At 52.1% G+C, this 19,571-nt stretch overlaps 1 protein-coding gene and 1 pseudogene across 1 annotated transcript in view; one reads left to right on the forward strand and one right to left on the reverse strand.

Moving 5' to 3' along the window:
• LOC137456512 (zinc finger protein 850-like) overlaps positions 1–19,571 on the forward strand; it is a 231,161-nt gene that overhangs the window by 50,019 nt on the left and 161,571 nt on the right.
• LOC137456491 (olfactory receptor 14A16-like) lies at positions 4,396–5,327 on the reverse strand (annotated as a pseudogene).

A 19,571-nucleotide genomic window follows, 5' to 3' on the forward strand; every position in this document is an offset into this window, starting at 1 on the left:
TTGGGCAGGTTCTCCCTTGTTAATTGATGGCCCAGTAAATGCAAACTTTCCTGAATCCTCCAGATGTTAGCAAGTGTGTGCTGAAAACAAATGTTCAGTTATAGCAGTTGTGTATCCTGACTTTGACCCGTAGGTAGTTATGGCTTGTTTAGCTTCTTTTAACATTTTCCAGTCCAGAGATTGCCATATTCTTTGTTGACCTTCTAATACCACAGGAAAACTACAGATTCTCCATCTATTACTGCATTTCTCACAATGCCTTTCCACCGGTGCAGCGGTGCAGTTCCCCGTCCCTCCCACCTCTCGATCCCTTACACTATTGTCCCTTCATAATTCAATTGTAGACTCCATCGCAGTGATATTGTCTGCTGATAATGCCTGGGATCTAAGGGACATGGAGAGTAGCGCAGCTGGAGCCGCTAGGGGGGCCACTGCTGTAGGGGCCAGCACTGGGGGGAACACCACCGTGGTCTGTGCTGCCGGTGTCAGTGGTGTGTTGGTCCAGGCCGCCCTGGTTGGGGCCACTGGGGCCGCCGGGGCTAGCAAGAGAGGTCTGGGCATAAAGATGCCATAATCATGAGCCTCCAAGCGCTCCATTTTTCCTAAGAGGAGGTGTGAAACAGAGTCGGTGCTGTTAGATTTCTTAGGGTAGTTGTTTTGGTCTTCTGAATCCGAGCCATCACTGTTGGTATTTGTGACCGTTTGAGGCAGTGCCTTTAACAAGGGGACACCATGGCTGAATGTTTTATAAACAAGACAGGTCTAAACTAATTTCATTGGTGGAGAAGCAGAAGCACTGCCCTAAGTTTGGATTCCCAGTGGGACTTGCCTCAGTTCAGTCTTGCACTTTTCCCCCTCCTTCCTGCAGCTCACAGCTTCTGGGCTTTTGGCCAGGCTGACCTTGGAGCAGATAAGGCCTCTTCTGACACGTAACTGCTTTTAATTAACATTTGCTCTTTTTTCTCTCTTTCTAATCCTCTTTGGGGAAAAAGGGGAGAGAAGGGGGTACAGGGGGAAACCCTTCCTCCAGATGGGGGAAGGGAATCTCATTCTGTGTTACTTTGTTGTATATTTCTGTGTATATATTGTAAATATTGTAAATTCTGTATATAAACCTTCATTCCCTAAACTGCTTTGTAAATACAGCACACAATCCTTTGCTAATCCGGCTGTGGGGTTTTTTTTTTTCCTTTCAATTTTCTTCCCTTCACTTTACAGGGTGGGGAGAAGGCCTGGCCTTCCCCCCAACCCTCGACAGTATTACAGGAAGAAGGGGATCGAAGACACTGAACCACAGGTTTCACTGCCTTTTTATCACTTTTCTTCTGCTTGGGACAAACAGCAGCCGTGATGTCTGGTGAACGCAGTGTGTTTGCCAAGATGGCGGGCCTGGCATCTTCTTGCGTTGAATTTTCATGCGTTGTGGCCTCCATTTTTTCTGTTGACATCTCCTCAGGCAGGTCAGAATTTGCCTCTGTCGCTACTGAGGCAGCAGCAAGAGATTCTTTCTTGGAACAGGATGGTAATAGGGGAGCTGTGATTCACGTAGGAGGAGGGATAGCAGGTGATTGAAATAGGAATGGTGACAAGGATGCTGATGAAGCAGCAGACGATGCAGGGAGGGAGGGGGGCCAGAGGGTGCAGAGCCTTCTGAATCTCCCTTTTTCATCTGGGTTAGAACCTACGCCACAGGAGCTGATTGAGAGTAGACTGCTCTGCTTTTATAGATTGCAGTGTATGTGACAATGTGCCACATGGTGCTATAGCAAAAAGCTTCTTTGTGAGCCTTTAGGCACCTCATCCCACAGCTGGGCTCCAATTTTGTCCCATGCTTCAGAAGTGAAAGCTTCGGTTGCTGTGGGGATAAAATCATGATCCCGGGCCCAGGCTAATAGCCCTTTTAAAATCCCAGAATCGTAAGGAATACCTCTTATGGAGAGGATACCTTGGAGGGCTTTTAGCACAGCCTCTTCTTTTTTGTGGAGTGCGTCCCCGTACCCTCCCTGGCTGCTTCACCAGATCCTGGTGAGATTCGCTTCCTTTTCTGAGCGCGTGCTGCTTATTTTCTCAGCACTGGGGCAGTGCTGGTTCGAGCGGCTTTCCATATCTCTTGGAGCGTAGCTCTTATGCTGAGTTGAGCAGCATCGTAGTCTGAGGATCCCATCATGAGTTCAGGCGTCAGATGTCGGCCACAGAGGACGGAGTCAATATGAACGACCAATGTGATCTAGTATTAGTCCTTTATTAATGGAACTTCTACAGTTTATATAGACTCAGAGAGCATCATTGGCATAGCTTCATTGGTTCCCCACGAGTGACCACACATCGCACTATTATAGATTATTGGTCAAACTACTAATGACACGCAAGGTTGTTGATGCAGGTGTGCATCCTATTATTCCCAGATAACACTCTGTGTTTATAGCCCTGCTTTAGTTAAATGCTGCAGGCACAGCACTGTTCTGCTACACTGCTAGCCACTTCTGCACTTATGTTGAGAATGGCCTATCACCATGTCAGGCTCTAGGCCTACACTGCCAGATTGCTCACACTGCTCGTTGCTGGCATCACCACATATTCCTACTCCAAAACCCCAGTGGCTGACCTCAGGTTTCACCTGATGCCTTGTGCCAGTGACTCCAAGTGCTCCACACTCCCTGGCTGCACTGTAGAGGATATTCTGCACCAATGGTGCTATTCAGATAGGCCCAAGTGCCACTGCACAGCTCCCGCCTCTTTGATCTGCTCAAAGCCTTGTTGCTCACTGCCCCACTCACAATGATTCTTTTTTAAGGTTACTCGATAGAGAGGGCTCACAAGCTGACCACAGCCTGGGGCATGCATTCTGCAGAGCCCCACAAGGCCTAGGACACACTGTGTCTGCTTCTTGTTGGATGGTGGAGACATGGTTGCTATCCTGTTGACCATGTCCATAGGTACATGACAGCATCCAGCCTGCCATTTTCTTGCCAAGAACTGAATTTCCTGTGCAGGTTCTTTGACCTTGCTTTTCTTTATGGCAAATTCAGCCTTCAGAACTATCTGAATAACTTTTTCTCCCTTCTCCAACACTTCTTCTGCCTTGTGGCCCCACACAATGATGTCATGGATGTACTGGAGATGTTCAGGGGCATCAGCCTTCCCAGTGCAGTCTGGATTAGTCCACGACAAATGGTGGAGCTCTGCTTCCTCCCCTGGGGCAGTCAATTCCAGGTGTATTGCACAGCCCTCCAGGTGACAGCAAATTGTGGCCTGCACTCTTCTGACAATGGAATTGACAAGGCAGCATTGGCAATGTTGATTGCAGAGAACCTCTTGGCTGCCTTTGACTCCAGCTCCTCCTGGAGCTCCAGCATGTCTGGCACAGCAGCACTCAGTGGTGGTGTCACCTCATTCAGACATCAATAGTCCACTGTGCACTGGAATGGGCCCAGGAAATGCAGCTTGTACTGGAAAGAGTTCCAATCTGCATTGGGAGGGCACAAGGGGATTCAGTTTTTATTGGGACAAAGCCTAATGTGTACCTGGAAGAATTAAAAGGAGTGGGACAGGGCCCAGACTGTACCAGGAGGGCATGAGAGTGTGCAGTTTCTAATGGGATGGATCCAGATGGTACTGGGAAGGGAGCCAGGGGATATATTCTGTGCTGGGATGGGAACCAGGCTGCAGTGCTAGAGGACAGTAGGATCCAGTTTGAACTGGAATGAGGCCACATCCGTACTGGGAGGGGTTAAAGGAACCATGTTTAGACTGAGTCTATACTGGAAGGGGGTCAGGGCATCCAATATTGACTGAGTAGGTGCAGTCTGTAATGGGAGGGGGTTGGGGTATGAAGGCATGAGGAGACCTCCTGTTCTGATGGCAGTGCTGCTCTGGAGCACAGCTCTGTACCAGAAGCAGCCCTGGACTGTCCCTACCTGCAGTCCCAGCACTGCCACACAGCAGCACAGTGCCCAAGCTGCCAGAGCACTCAGGCCTTGCCCCAGCAGAGAGGCTCAGCAGGAGAGAGTGGAAGGGAAGAAAGAGCAGCTGAGAACAGCCCAAGCTCTGGGGCTCCCTGGCACTGCTGCTGTGCTGGGAGTCTGCCCCTCCACTTCTGCACACAGGCACTGCCCTGCAGCTCCACAGAAGCCTAGGAGGAAGGAACTCAGAGAAACAACTCCCTGCAAGGTCCTTTATTACTGACCACACAGGGGGCACAGCTCCTGATGTCTGCAGCCTCTGGGTCACACCAGACAGGACAACACTGAACCAGAACTGGCCTGAAGAAAGATATTTGTGTGGGAACAACATTCTCCCAAGGGGAACAGCCCCAGCAGCAGCCAGAACTCCAGCAGCCAGGCTGGGCCTGCACTGAGTGACATCAGAACTGCTCTGCAGGAGAAGACAAAGAGTTTATTGCTTCTGATAGCATCCAGTGATCAGTTTGCTCAAGGCAGCCTTCAGCTCCTGGTTCCTCAAGCTGTAGATGAGAGGATTCACTGCTGGAGGCACCACTGAGTACAGAACTGACACCACCAGGTCCAGGGATGGGGAGGAGATGGAGGAGGGTTTCAGGTAGGCAAAGATGGCAGTGCTGAGAAACAGGGAGACCACAGCCAGGTGAGGGAGGCAGGTGGCAAAGGCTTTGTGGCGTCCCTGCTGAGAGGGGATCCTCAGCACTGCCCTGAAGATCTGCACATAGGACACCACCATGAACACAAAACAGACAAAGACTAAACAGATATTGAACATAAGAAGCCAAAGTTCCCTGAGGTAGGATGTGGAGCAGGAGAGTTTGAGGATCTGGGGATTTCACAGAAGAACTGGTCCACAGCATTGCCCTGGCAGAGGGGCAGGGAAAATGTATTGGCTGTGTGCAGCAGAGCATAGAGAACCCCACAGCCCCAGGCAGCTGCTGCCAGGTGGACACAAACTCTGCTGCTCAGGAGGGTCTCATAGTGCAGGGGTCTGCAGATAGCAATGTAGCGATCGTAGGACATGGTGGTGAGGAGAAAATACTCTGCCTGAATTAGGAATATGAAAAAGGCCACCTGGACAACACATCCTGTGTAAGAGATGTCCCTGGTGTCCATCAGGGAATTTACCATGGATTTGGGAACTGTGGTAGAGATGGTACCCAGGTCAAGGAGGGCGAGGCTGAGGAGGAAGAAGTACATGGGGGTGTGGAGGTGGTGGTGCCAGGCTATGGTGGTGATGATGAGGCCATTGCCCAGCAGGGCAGCCAGGTAGATGGCCAGGAAGAGGCAGAAGTGCAGGAGCTGCAGCTGCCTTGTGCCTGAGAATGGCAGGAGGAGGAAGTGGGTGATGGAGCTGCTGTTGGCCATCTGCTGCCTCTGGCCATGGAGACCTGTCCAAGGATGGAAAGGCAGTGACAAGTTAGGGCACACTTCTCTCAGCATCATTGTAACCTCCCTCCCTGAGCTGCATGAGGAATGGATCAGCTTATTCCCCATCACTCCCAACCAGTGATGGTTCATCACCACTTCAAACACAGCAGGGACCCAGAATTGCCATGAAGATTCCTCTGGTGTCTGAACAGAAAATGACCAACAGCCCAATCCCAGGGATGAGAGTCCCATGGAGAGGTGGAGAAACAGGGAACAGCTCTGCAGTGCTGCAGAGACAATGAAGGGAAGAGAGAAAGGAAGACGGGCTGGGGGTGAAGCCTTCTCCTTACCAAGCTCTGCTCACTGCTGCACACAGGATGGAACTGCAGAGCTTTTGTCCTCCTTTTGGGTGCACACTCCAGGAGCCTTCAGATGAATGTCAGCTGCCAAGGTTGTGACTCCTGACCTGGAGCCCATAGCTTTGAGGGCACTGCCTCTGCTGGGTAGGAGAGGAGAGCAAAAGGTTGCATTGGGAAATGTGTCTGCAGTGCAGAGAATGGCACAGAGGTGCCTGATCCCCCTTGCCAGGGCATCTCTGCCACAAGATCCCTCTCCTCCCGCTGCCCTAGTCCCTGCTGCCTGCAGCTGTCCCTGCCAGAAGCTGCATCTCTGTGCCCAGCTCTCCTCCCTGTCCCTGCTGACAGAGCTCATCCCACCTGCTGTGTGCTCAGCTCTGCCCTTCAGACCCCTCCCAGCAGCAGGACACTGCCCAGGGCCAGCTCTGAGTGTGCAGGGGCTCAGAAGCAGCTCAAAGGCTAATGAAAGTCTTCTCCAGAGTGGAGAAACAAGCTCTAGTCTCACACAGCCCACCCAGCACACCAAGGAGGTCAACATTCAAAGCCAAGACTCCTTCCCTTCCAGCAAAATGCTGCCTTGATGCTCTTCTGGAAAGCCTCCTCAGAAATGCCCAGGGGGGAGCTTGAACTGTGAGCAGCTCTGGCCAACATAGCTCCCTCCCCACAGCACAAGGACCCTGCCCTGCCCTGCCCTGCCCTGCCCTGCTATGCCAGGGCTGTCTCCTGCCACTCACAGCTTCTCCCCACAGCACTGTGAGGAGCTCTCTGGGCAGGCTGAGACCTGAGCCTGGCAGGCAGCAGAGTCCCTGCCCCAGCACACAGACCCTGGGCTGCAGGGACCCTGCTCTGAAGGACAGCCCTGACCACCCCTGCCTGCACCCCAGGGCTCCACAGCTCTTCAGAAAAGCCTGAAAAGAGCCTCTGCACAGGAAGATTTCCTTCCAGCCCCCACCAGCTGTGGCTGTGCCAGCTTTAGGAGATGCCTCCAGGAGCTGCACCTGCACTGCCCTGCCCCCACAGACTCACCGTGTCAGTGCCTGCAGTGACTTCTCCTCCTGTCAGCTCTCAGTCACCCTCCTGGACACCTCCAAGCTCTCTCTGCCTTCCTCATCTCGCTTAGATCCACTGGCAGTGCCCTCAGCCCTGCTGTGCTGTGCAGAGGAGCTGCTCCTGGGCACAGCTGACACTTTTCATTGCTGCCTACTTTCCAGCAGCTCCCTCCAGCCAGGGAGCTCAGCCCAGCTGAGCAGCAGAGGACCAACCCAAGGGCATTTTAATGACCCTCTGGTGGCTTTGGTGCCATGTAAACATCAGAGACTGAGAGGGAGATGATGAAACCTCTCCAGAAGTTGAAGTCACTTTCAAACTCTAAAGTTTCTTCTCTTGTTGAAGGGTCCCAGTGAGGACACTGCTGGGAAAGTGTCTCCAGGCTGTGGTTGGAGCAGAGAAGTGGAGGCAGTGCTGAGAGGTCAGGAGAAGCAGAGGAAGATGTCTCTGATGCTGAGCAAACCTGGAGGTGTTTCATTAATGCAAAGGGTCAAGCCCTGACCCCTGGCTCCTCCACTAGCAGATCCTGTCCCTCAGGGTGACTCCTGGAGCAGTGAGATGTGAAGAGGACCGATATCAAGGGCAGGATTATGGCACAACCCCTCCCAGGCTCCTGAGGATGGAAAAGGAGGCAATGAGGCCCCAAGGCTGGAAGGAGGAGTTGTCTCCTCAGAGGCATCAGTGACACAGACCACAGCCAGAACCAAAGGCATGAAGAGCTTGGTTCTGCCATGAGCCTTTCAGCTCTCCCACAGCCCTCTGTCATCTGCCCCTCAGGCTGTCCTCTGCTGCTGCATCAGCTGAGCCTCTTTCCCTGCAGGCTGTAGTCACCCAGCCAGCTGCCCCACCTTGCTGGCACCTTCCTTTGTTGCTCTCTCTCCATCCTCCCTGGCTGTTCCTTGAGACTCCAAGCCTTGGAGTGCTCCAGGCTGCAGCTGGGGGATGTCTTGCAGTGACATTTCTTTCTCCTCATGCCCAGTCTGGACCTCCCCAGCTGCACTTTGTGGCTTTGTTTCTTTCTCTTGCACTTTGTCACTGTGCAGAAAAGTTTCTCCATGTCTCAAACCACTCCCCAAGCACTCTCAGGCTACTCTGCTCCTGTCCTCACTCTTCACACCATTGAGCCCATGGCCTTCAGCCTCTATCTACTGGTCATGTGCATGAGGCCTCCCAAGCACATCTTGGGAGATCTCTGGGCACTCTCCAAGGTCTTTGCAGATGGAGATGTGGTGCTCATAGGACAACAAAGAGACTTTTGACCAAGTGCTGTAGTGGGTGGACAAGGGGAAGTGGTTTTGAACTGAAAGAGGAGACTGAGATTGGATAGAAGGAAGAAACATTTTGCAAGGAGGGTGGCAGGACACTGGAACAGGGTGCCCAGAGAAGGGGATGTCCATCCCTGGAAGTCTCCAAAGTCAGGAGTTTCAGCAGCCCAACCTAGTGGGAGATGTCCCTGGCCATGGTCAGGGTGTTGGACTCAATGCTCTGTTCGATCTCTGCCAATCCAAACCATTCCAGGATTCTTTTATTCCAATATCCCCAACCCCTTCTCCACAGGGCTGCAGCTACCCCCCTACACCATGGGGGTGTTTGCATCTCCCCTAGGCCCCTGCATCCCCATACAAAGGAAATTGTTGCCATTCCTGGCCATGAATGGCAATGGCTTGGGCAAATCCAATCCAATCTCAAAGGCACCTCCCTCAGAAGGGAAAGCAGCAATGAGTTCTGCTGAGGCAGGAGGAGCATCTGAGACATTGGAATGAATTGGATGGAATTCAGCAAAGGGAACAGAGATGTCAACAGGTTCAGTTTGGTGTCAAGTTTTCACTCTCTCACCTTCACCATGGGAGAATCCTGCAGAGGAAAATCAGTTTGGGGGAGGATTAGAAAGACTGTGAAAGGAAAATCTCCTGGGGCTGGAAGGATTTTACATGGAGCCTGAGAATAAAGGCCTCAAGGAAGCCCTTCTGTTGACTCACAAGGTTTTTAATGGACTCCCTCACTCTCTAAACAACTTGAGAGAGAAGCCTGTCTGAGGTTAAATCCATTCCTAGTCCCTGGTTTATGACTCAGAGTTTGGGTGCAGGGATTTCAGGGGCAGTGCTTTCCCAAGGCACTGTGGCTCCTGTAGAACTTGAAGGTAGCAGCAGCAGCAGTTTGAAACAGTTTGAAATCCTTTCAACAGTTCTGGTGAATCATGAGCTCAGGCTGTGGGATTTCATAGCAGCACTTCACAAGTCAAACCCCAACAGCTGGTTACAATCAATGCAGGGATTTAGATCAGGATTCCACAGGCTTTGACCCACAGTCCGACTTGAGGTCCAACAGCTGAGGAGATGTGAGGAGAGAAGCTGCCAGGGAACACTGAAGCAAAATGTGTTTGTGTAGCTCAGCCTTCTCCTCATGTGCTGCTACCAGCTGTCCAGTCTGGCTCATCACAAATGACATCCTTCCTTTGACTTTCCTTCTCTGGCTGGCAGGCCTGGAGAATCTGCTTCTTGTTCTTTGCATGCCTAGGAAGGTTCAGCTCCAGCCATAGCTTGGCCTTCCTGACCCCATGTGGGGAAGGCACATTATGCCCAGAATTATGCCCAGATACTGAAACTTGTCCCTGCACATGGACAAGTTCCCCCTCCTTTCATGAGGAGAGCAAAGGCCAAGGTGTGAACCAGGTGGTACAGACCCCTGCACACACCCATGGCATTGGATGCTGGTGCTGATGCCAAGCATGGCATAATTCCAGCTTCACACCTCCCATAGGCTGCAGCCGGTTGTTTACGACAGTGCCCACTGGCCATTGGCCACTTGTTTTGCCAGGGCTCTTCTCCTTCCACTTCCACACTCTCCTGCTGAACCCCTGTGTTGGGGCAAGGCCTGAATGCTCTGGCAGCTTGGGCACCATCCTGCTGTGTGGCAGTCCCATGACCACAGGCAGACACAAACCATTGGAAATTCTTTGGCTCAGATGGCCTCCACAAGAGCAGTTCCACACAGAGAGCTGATCTGCTTGGGGCAGTGCCTGAAGGCTTAGGCCTTCTTCCAAAATTTCCTTCAAGAGCATGCCCAAGAAATTGTCCACCAGATGCAAACAGCAGGGAACAGCTAAAGTGTGTGAGTGTGCAGGGCTGGGGCACACAGCCATGTCCTCACACAGCCAGGCCTCCTGCAAGTGACCTGAAGGATGAGCAGAGAAGGGTCTGGACTGTGTCTGTGTTCACTGGACACCCTGGGAAGCTGTCCCAGGGCAGTCATCCTAGACTGGGCTTCACAACCACTGTTTCCAGCAGCAGCCTCACACCTCAGCTTGGATAGACTCTGTGTCCTTCCACAGGAGGACATGGCCTCAGGAGGTCAGCAGTGCCTGTTTGCATTGTGCAGATGAGATGTCAGCAGATGAGGTGAGGTGAATCTGAGTGAGCATACATCATCAGCTATTGCTGGAGGTACCAGGGCACTGGAGGTGTGAGAAGCCTCCCAGCCTCTGGCAGGGGCAGCAGGAGGCCAGGGAGACTGTCTGACTGCTGCAGGGCAGGGTCTGTGTGAGTGATGGGGAAAGACTCTGTCTCTGAACATCCCACACTCCATTAGGGGTCTGTGAGGCCAGCTCAGTTGTGGACACCTGACAGAGCTGGGACATTGCTGTGTGTCACTCCAGAACAAACCCTACTGGCCCAGGGAGATTCATCTCAGATGTCTTGGGCAGGCTGCTGTCTGCTCACATCATCCTTTCTGGACTGTGCCCTGAGATGTGCACAGAGCCATCCCAGAGGTTCTGGGCTCCTTGGAAAAGGCCTCCTTCAAGAACACCAAAAAGGAGGGTGGGGAACATTGCAGGCTGGTCACCCTCATCACAGTCCCTGGGAAGGTGAAGGCTCAAACACCTCTGCAGCCATTTGCAGGCCCTTGCAGGACAAGAGAGGTATTGCTGAAGCCATATGGGTAGGGGCAAAAAGGGAAGGTTTTGTCCCTGGACCTTAGCCAGAGCTTTGCCATGGCCCCCCATAGCCTCCTTAGAGCCAGACTGCTGAGAGCTGGAGAGCAGAAATGGGTGAGGTGGTGGCTGGGTGGTGGAGGAAGCCCAAATATCATCAGTGGAGAGTCCTCCTGTCAGACACTTCCCAGTGGCATCCCTCAGGGCAAGCCCTTGGGCCAGAACTGTGCAATGTCTTCATGAACTCCCCGCACCATCTGACCCAGGGCCTTTGCAGATCCTCTGGAGATGAAGCCAAACTGGGCAGAGCCCTTGAGGGACCTCATCTGCTTAACCCTGCCCTGAGCAGGATCATTGGAGAAGAGGATGTGCAGGAGGCTCCTCCACAAATGCAGCAGGACAGAGCCAGCAGCTTCTCCATTCAAAGCCTTGGTAGGAAATCTCCCAGATGGATCTGGTGAAACTTTGATCTGCTCAGGCTCTGGCCACAAGAAGGCTGAGGGCTGAGTGTGCAATCCTGTGCTCAGTTGTGTCTCAGGAACTCATCATTCAGTAGGAAGCCAAGGACTGTGAAGGGGGAGGGGAGGCCACTTCTGCCTCCTGAGAGGATTGGCCAACAGCAGGAACACAGCTGGGAAAGGGACTGTGAGGTCAGCTGTGTCTGCAGGAGCTGATAGGGCAGCCCTGGGCTCATGGCTGGCAGATGGGCACAGTGATCTGGGAGATGCCCTCTGCCAAAGGGCCTGGGCTGACTGCAGGAAGGGGCTGATGGGTTGGTTGCTGTGTCTCTGCTGCCTGAGTACCTGATGGGACAGCAACAGGCACAGGGCTTGGTGCTGTCTCTGCAAGAAACTGCAAGGCCAGCAGCCTTGGGAGCTCCTGGTGAGGCAGGAAAGAGCAGGAGAGAGGAACACTGCCAGATGGTGCAGCCTGGCCATGAGGAGCAAGAAACCTCTCTCAAAGGGTAGTGCTGTGGCCTGGGAAGTTCTTCAGCAGGAGTCTGGGATCAGCCCTTCTCTTTGTGTCCCAAGGAGCAGAGTGTGAGTGTGGGCAGGTGTCAGTGAAGGTATGGAAAGGCCAAGGTGGGAAGGGAGATGAGGGTCTGCAGCCTGCAGGGCAGGAGAAGCAGCTGTGAGACAGTGCAGGACAAAGCTGTGGGAGAGCTGGCAAAGGGCAATGGCAGTGGTGGGAGTGATGAAGAGAAGCCAAGGCTGTGCCCTCTTGACTATGGCAATACTCTGCCCCTGAGGCCTGTGAGGAGATGTTGTCCTAAGGTACTGGGAGGAACTCACTGCCTCTTTCCACAGCCCCAGGAAGGCTGGGGACTGTCAGGCCCTTGTCCTCCACTCAGCATCACAAACCCTGCAGGGATCCTAAAGGAAGGCTGGAGAGGAACTTTTCATGAGGGTGTCTGGTGACAGGACAGGAGGGAAAGGTTTGAAGGTGAGGAAAAGGAGGTTTAGACTGGGTCTCAGGAAGAAAGTTCTTCAGTATGAGGGTTGTGGGACTCTGGAATAGGCTACCCAGGTAGGATGCCCTCTCCTGAGGATGTTGAAGGCCAGGCTGGATGAAGCCTTGAGCAGCTGAGTCTATTGGAGAGGCATCCCTGCCTATGGCAGGGAGGTTGGAGCAGAGGAGCTCTGAGGTCCCTTCCAACCTAGGCCATGCTATGCTGCTATGAAACCCACACCCCACCCCCACTGCACCTGAAGAGCCTTGACCCACACATGTGGGACAGGGTCTGCCTGCCCAGGGGCTGTGGCCAGGCCTTGGCCTTTGTGCTGCAGAAACCAGAGCCAGAGTTTGCTCTCCTGCACTTTGCCTTTGTCTGCTGCAATCACAGCCTCTCCTGAGCTGCTCCAACGAGTCCCTGGGGAGGCTTTGGCAGTAACAAGCCTCAGTGGGGCCAATCAATGCTTCAAGGTACTTTGTGTTTTGCTTCTTGCTTCTTGCAGAGTTTCTTCACTCTTCTCTCAGTACCTGAGGTTCATGGAATGATTCCCAAGTGCCCTAAGGAGCTCTTTGTGTCTTGGTTGTTGACTTCAAGCTTTCCAAGTGCACCTCACAAAGCTCAGATTTTGATGGTAAGCTATTTGATTCTTTCTCAGATGAGGGCAGAGGTGACAGCAGCATCCACCAAGCCAGAATGATGCAGGCTGTCTGCTCAGGAGGTCTGGACTGGGAGGAGAAGCTGTCCTTTGAGGGCTGACATGGAGTGGACATCTTTGCTCCTCACTTTCCCCAACCTCCCTGTTGTTGTCACTGCCCACCTGGGCCTTACATCCCTGCTCTTTGCATCAGACTTCTCCACTGCTCTCTGCAGCTGGAGCTCACAGCTCCATGGCACACCTGCCCCCTGCTTTCCTTAGAGAACTGCCTGCACACAGATACAGAAGAATTGTTGCTCTTTCAATGCTAAGCAAAGCCATGGCTGAGAAAATTCCCTCAGCAATCCAAGCCCTCTGGGACCATCTGCTCAGCACAAGCTGTCTCTCAGCAGCTTGCCTGTCCACAAGGATGAGGCAAAGCCAACAAGTTCTGACATAGCTGTGATTTCTCAGCCAGTCAAGAGTTCTTGAGAGTGAGCAGATGAAAAGTTTGGATCCAAGTCGCCCTTCCTCATGAACCAATCCTGAATTCAAATCTCTTTCTATGGCTGTGCACCACACAGAGCCCCCCAACATGGTGACAGCAAAGGTGTCTGTCCAAAGACACAGAGAGGTGGAGAGGTGGCTGGCAGAGAGGCTGCCCTGGAGTTCAGTTTCCTTCTGCTGGAGATCAGGGCAAACACTCACAAAGCTTCAACATTCTCAGAGGATGAGAACTGAGCCTGGAGAAGTCTGACTTGGTGCTGGCCCTTGGTGCAGGTTGTGCCTGGGAGATGTCTGACTGGGGGAGATGCTGGACACAGCTGCTGTGATCCAGGAGAGCTCCAAGGCTCTGACTCTAGGGTCACTGTATTTAGAGGTGGAGATCCTTGACTTTCATCAGGTGTTTCTCTGATCTGGGGAACCTTGGCTGCTGAATCATCCTGGGATCTTCTGCCACTTGCACAGACCCTGAAGTTTTTGACTTTCAGAGTTTTCTATCAGCTCCCTGTTGGCTGTGATCCAAGCACAGATGCACTGAGCTGGCAGGAGGTGACAAACCCCCAAGCCACAGGGAGAGAAAAACAAGGCTGGGAGAGCCCTGGTCAGCACTGAGCCATTCCTTGCAGATCAGTCCTCTCCTCTGAAGCCTTTGCTTCTCTCTGCCTGGGGTCATATCCTTCTCTTCTCTCCATCAGCCCTGCTCCTTTGTGCTGGGCAGGAGGAAAGTTTGCAGATCTGCTCCTTGGAACAGGGCAGAAGGTAAAGAACCCAACTTTGGAGCAGCAACAAGGTCCCAGGCTCCTGATGACTGCTAAGCACCTCCCTACCCTCTCCAGACCCTCCTCCCAAACCACACTTCACCACTTGTAGAGCTTTGAGGGTCATTGGTTGTGATGAGAATTGAGGATTTCATCTCCCTGAACCCCAGGTGGTCAGGTATAAGTTGCATGGCCAGAGGGGGATGATTGGGATGACTACATCCTGGGGGTGTCAGCCCCATCAGCACTACAACCAGGGGACTCAGCACAGGAGTTAGGGCTCTGATCCCTCCATTGCAAGAAGTCACACACAGTGTCCTTACTTCTCAGTCACTTGGTCCCCAAGTATTTGCCCAAGAGCCCAGGGGTGACCATTCCTCTTATCAACATGGACTCCCAGAAGGATCTGGACAAGATCTTGGAGAAGAAGAATTTCCTGGAGAATAATTTGAAGGAGACAAATCTTGGCCTTGAGGAAGAGGAGAAGTGGTTGATGAAGAGATGGATGAGGATAGCAAGGATGAAGTATATGAGGATTAGGAGGAGGATGACAATAATTATGAGGACAAAGGGGATGATGTGGAATAAGAGGAGGATGATATGGAATAGGACAAAGAAGAGAAGGAGGAGGAATATGAAGAGGAGGAAGATGGGAAACCCATATCAGCCCCTCTGTGCCACACATGCAGCCACATTAGTGTCCTGAGGGTGGGCAAAGCTTCCCACCCAGCTACTGGAGCTGGTGAAGCCCCACTGCCCCCAGCCCAGTGCCCAGCCCTCTGTCTGTGGTGACTGTGCCGTGAGCTTCACCCTCAGCTCCAACCTCACCCGGCACTGCTGCGTCCAAAGCCAGAAGCAGCTGCTCCTCTGAGCTGCCTGAGCCAAGAGCTTCACTCAGATGGCCTCTCTCAGACAATACTGCTGCACCCACAAGGGTGCCAGCCCTTCATCTGCACAGGCTTCAGCAAGGGCTTCAGCCACAGCTCCTCCCTCACCTGGCATATTCACCCCCACACCAGTGACCAGCGTGCCCCAGGGGACACAGCAATACACTGACTCTGGCTCTGCCAGGCCAAATGTGACCCCCCTGGGGAGCTTTTTCCAGCAGATTGAACTGAAATCTCCTCTTTTACACCTTCTTTCCTCAGAAGCAAATGTGCTCCTGCCCTTCTCAGCACCAGCCAGTGCTGAGGAGAGTAATGACAGTGCTGAGTCAGCACAGCCACTGCCACCTCTGCAGCTGGACTGGGATTTGCTGCTTTCCCCCCAACACTTTGGGTTTCCTAGAGGGAAAAGAAAAAACTCATCCCAAGGATAATGCCTAATTAGAATGGAAACCCCAACCCTAATAAAGTATTGTCTTTGGTTGGTTTTTCTTTGATATTTCTGTCCCAAAAGGCCACTTTTGGGGATATTTCTTCCCCAGGGCCAGGGATGAAGCCATGTGCTCACTGCAGGGAGCTGTCCTTGAGGGGTCCTGGGAGGATCTTGAATGTGAAGTGAGGAACTCAAACTCAGTGCCTCCCATAGCCATACAGCAGTATCCTTCACTAACCTGCATTGACATGGAATGATGGCTCCAAAATGTACCTGTGCTGAAAAGGTTAACCATGGTCCTCATCTAGGACTCAGTAACACACAGGCATTCGAAGGATAAAATCTTATTTGATAATGTCCTTCCATGTCTTGGTCTTTGCTACCACCTCCTGTCCTTTTAACAACATTGCAGTCCCCATGGCTTCTGTCTTGTATTGTTCCTGTTGGTCCTCTGCCAATCCCACAGAACTGTCCTTCTCTTGTTAGTGAGGCCCAGGGGTATGAGAACCCAGCCTGCTTTCCAGACTCAGCCTTATTTCTCTCTCTGTCTAGAGCTGCCATCTGCTGCTCTATCTCCATTTGTTCTCCCAAGCTCCAGGTTTACTTTCTTGATGTCAGAAAGCTAAGCTCTGAACCAGTGGGAGAGTTTCTACCAGTTAGTGAGAAAGTTCAGAAGTCTCCTTCCATCAGATGTCCTGCTGAGTGTTCTGGGAAGGGCTGAGGTGAAGGTCAGTTCTGAGAGGTTGGGTTGTGGCTGGGTTGAGGCCTGGGGTTAACACCCAAGGGTCAATGCCAAGGGTAAAGGCTGGAGCCAGGCTGAGCAATGGGGGCAGAGTCAGGATCAGTGGTGGATTTGAGAGGAGCTGAACTGTAAGGGGTTAGCTGAGACATGGGCTCAGTTTCACTGTTAGAACAGGGGGCAGAGTAGAGAGGATGGGAAGGGCTCAGGTTGCAGTTGGAGGGCATCATAGGATCTGGGAGGTGCTCAAGATATTCAGTCTGTATTGGGAGGTGTGGTTATTGCTCCCCCTGTTTCCATAGTAGTAGTAGTAGCCCCTTATAACGAGGTCTCTTAGGGTGATGAATACAGGGGCATGAACCCTGCTGCTGCTTCAAGCAGAATTCCAGAAATGCAGAGAATCTTAGAAGTCCTCCCAGAAGTTCTTTATTACTGTGTTGTAGAATCCCCAGCATTAGAGTTTCAGAATGTCTTTATCAGATGAAGTCCCAGAAGCCCTTAACAAAGTAGCTAAGCAAAGCAGAAGTCCCAAATATTCCCTAGCAGTATATCCCTAACCCCCAATCTCCAGTATTGCTCTGAGTAGCTGCTTCAGTTCTCTTTCTTATCAATAACTTAACCAATAAAACCTAACCACATGTATAAGCTAAAAAGCATTTCCCAATAAGAGGTGCCAGTGTGTCAAGGAGGTGTCTTCTGCAGCCTGTTCCAATCAAAGGATGTAAGGATGTGTGCTGGGTTGAGGCAGCCCCCACGATGGGCAGAAATAATAACTCAGACAAAACGGATTGCAAAAGTGATGGAAAGTTTAAATAGAAAAGCAGTGAATGTTTACAGAAAACCAGAAAAGCACAGTGACAAAGAAAGATCCCAAAAATAGACCCAGAGAGATCCCATCCCCACCTGGGGGTACACCCAAAACCCCCAGAGCTCCTTCTTCGTGCCCCCCCCCCCGCTAAGCTAGTCTCAGCTGGCCAGGTCTGAGACTGCCTATCCCCCTGTGGCCTTGGGCCTAGCCAGGCCCAAAGCGAGGAGACATCTCCCCCAGTTACCTGCTAATAGAGGAGGAAGAAAGAGGAAGTGCTAGACCCCGCACCGGATCTTATAGTGGTGCAAAGAATCATGGTAGGAAATACCTAATTTCCTGTGTCCACCCCTCTGGGCTGGACTTCTGGACACAGGAAGTAAACACAGCAGAGGGCACCCAGCTCAAACTGCAACAGGATGTTGTTCTTGGCACGCATGTGTGGTGGTTTTATGCCTTTAAAATTTAGTTACAGATTTTGAGCAGAAAAGTAGAAAAATAGAAATAAATCACTATTGGGTGTTAAAAGGAGAACAAAAGATTATTCTAAACAAATTCATTGTATCATAAAAATTCTCTCCTCTCCTCTCCTCTCCTCTCCTCTCCTCTCCTCTCCTCTCCTCTCCTCTCCTCTCCTCTCCTCTCCTCTCCTCTCCTCTCCTCTCCTCTCCTCTCCTCTCCTCTCCTCTCCTCTCCTCTCCTCTCCTCTCCTCTCCTCTCCTCTCCTCTCCTCTCCTCTCCTCTCCTCTCCTCTCCTCTCCTCTCCTCTCCTCTCCTCTCCTCTCCTCTCCTCTCCTCTCCTCTCCTCTCCTCTCCTCTCCTCTCCTCTCCTCTCCTCTCCTCTCCTCTCCTCTCCTCTCCTCTCCTCTCCTCTCCTCTCCTCTCCTCTCCTCTCCTCTCCTCTCCTCTCCTCTCCTCTCCTCTCCTCTCCTCTCCTCTCCTCTCCTCTCTCTTCTACCTTCTCCCTTCTCTCTTCTCCCTTCTCTCTTCTCTCTTTCTTCTCTCTTCTCTCTTAATAGAATTTAATAGAATAAACCAGATTGGAAGAGACTATCAAGATCATCGTGTCCAACCCATCAACCAGTCCAACCCACCTAAACAACTAAACCATGGCACCAAGCACCCCATCAAGTCTCCTCCTGAACACCTCCAATGATGGTGACTCCACCTCCTCTTCTCTTGGCTGTTTTGCTTCACTCAGGAGAGATAATGTGCTCTGGCTGACCTTGGCTAAGCCTAACTTATCTGCTCCTTTCTCTTGTCCCTTTTGTGCAGGGGGATAAGGGGGAGCCAGGGAGGGAGAAGCCAGTATCTTCCCCTGGTCCTTGGCTGGGGGGGTCCTTGTGCTGTTTATTAGAAGTGGGTTTGGGAAGTGCTGAACTGTAAGGGGGGAGGTGAGGAATTGGCTCTGCTCCACTGCATTGGAGTATAGGACTGAGTAGAGAGGATGGGAGGGGCCCAGGCTGTACTGGGAGTGCATCCTAGGATCCAGCATGCACTGGGAGGGGATAAAAGCATTCAGTCTGTAATGGGAGGTGTGTCAGCTTCAATTCAGACCCTGAGGAGTCCCCCACACAGTGGAGGAGGGCTGGGTGGGGAGGGAGGGATACACTTTCCTGCCAAGGAGCCCCGCACCCATGCCTGGTGAAGGAAGACAACGATCCCCTGATGAGAAGCAAGCTGCAGGGCTGGCCAAGAATGGATCTTGATCAGATTCCTGATGTCTTCTTTTTGCCTTGTCTTTCTTGGCTTGAGTGCTGCTCACTGGACAGTCACTGGAAAATGAAAAAGCCTCCAGCAGAAGTTTCCAACCTACCACAGCCTGGGACTGCAGACACAGTGCTGTTAGGTCTGCCCTATGAACTGTCTGCAACTAAGGCAGCAACTGAGCTGACCACAGACTCAAATGCAGGAGGAGTGTGGTTCACAGCTGCATTCACCTACTGTATGGGATGCAAATGGCAACAGCAAGCTGCAGTGCTGGAGGTTGGCACTGGGAAGACTGTGACAGAGGAAGGTGGTGCACAGGTAGAAGAATTGCCCTGCACTCATGCTGGCAGCAGAGAATGGTGCCACTGCTATTCACACTGATTCCTGTGCAGCCTACAAGGGTGCCACTGAATGGATGTGTCAGGGGGAATCTAATCAATCTGGAGAGCTGGAGACTGGCCATGATTCTGAGAAATAGGTCAGTCAAGCCCCTCAAAGGTAGGATTGGTCAATGGCCATGCACAGAAGGGAAGAGCTGCTGCAAATTGGAACCAGCAGGCAGCTCACCTAGCAAAAATTCCTGTGGTGAACAATGAAGGGAAAGATTGAGCAAGATTGGCTGAGTGGCTGCATATCAGAAGAGGCCACCCAGGGAAGGCCAACCTCTATTCTGAGTGTCAGCCTCAAGGATAGTCAGTTTGAAACAATTCTTATATCTTATCCACAATGTTGGGTAAGGCTTAAGGCCAACCACCCAAACCAAGTCTCTACTCAACACTCCAGACACCAGAAGACTCTGTGGAGCCCCTGGCAAATTGATTATGTTGGCCCTTTGAAGACCTCTCCTGGGAAAATTTATATCCTGGTAGGAGCAGAAGTGGTTTCAGGAGGAACCATGGCCACAGCTCTCAGTACTGCCACAGGAGCTCAAAGGATTGAAGCTCTGGAGAAATGGTTCAGCATTCTACCTATGTCTGAGTGTGTCCA

The sequence above is a fragment of the Melanerpes formicivorus genome, unplaced genomic scaffold (genome assembly GCF_026170545.1).
Source record: "Melanerpes formicivorus ecotype bairdi unplaced genomic scaffold, bMelFor1.0.p_v2 SCAF_126, whole genome shotgun sequence".
NCBI classification, from domain to species: domain Eukaryota; kingdom Metazoa; phylum Chordata; class Aves; order Piciformes; family Picidae; genus Melanerpes; species Melanerpes formicivorus.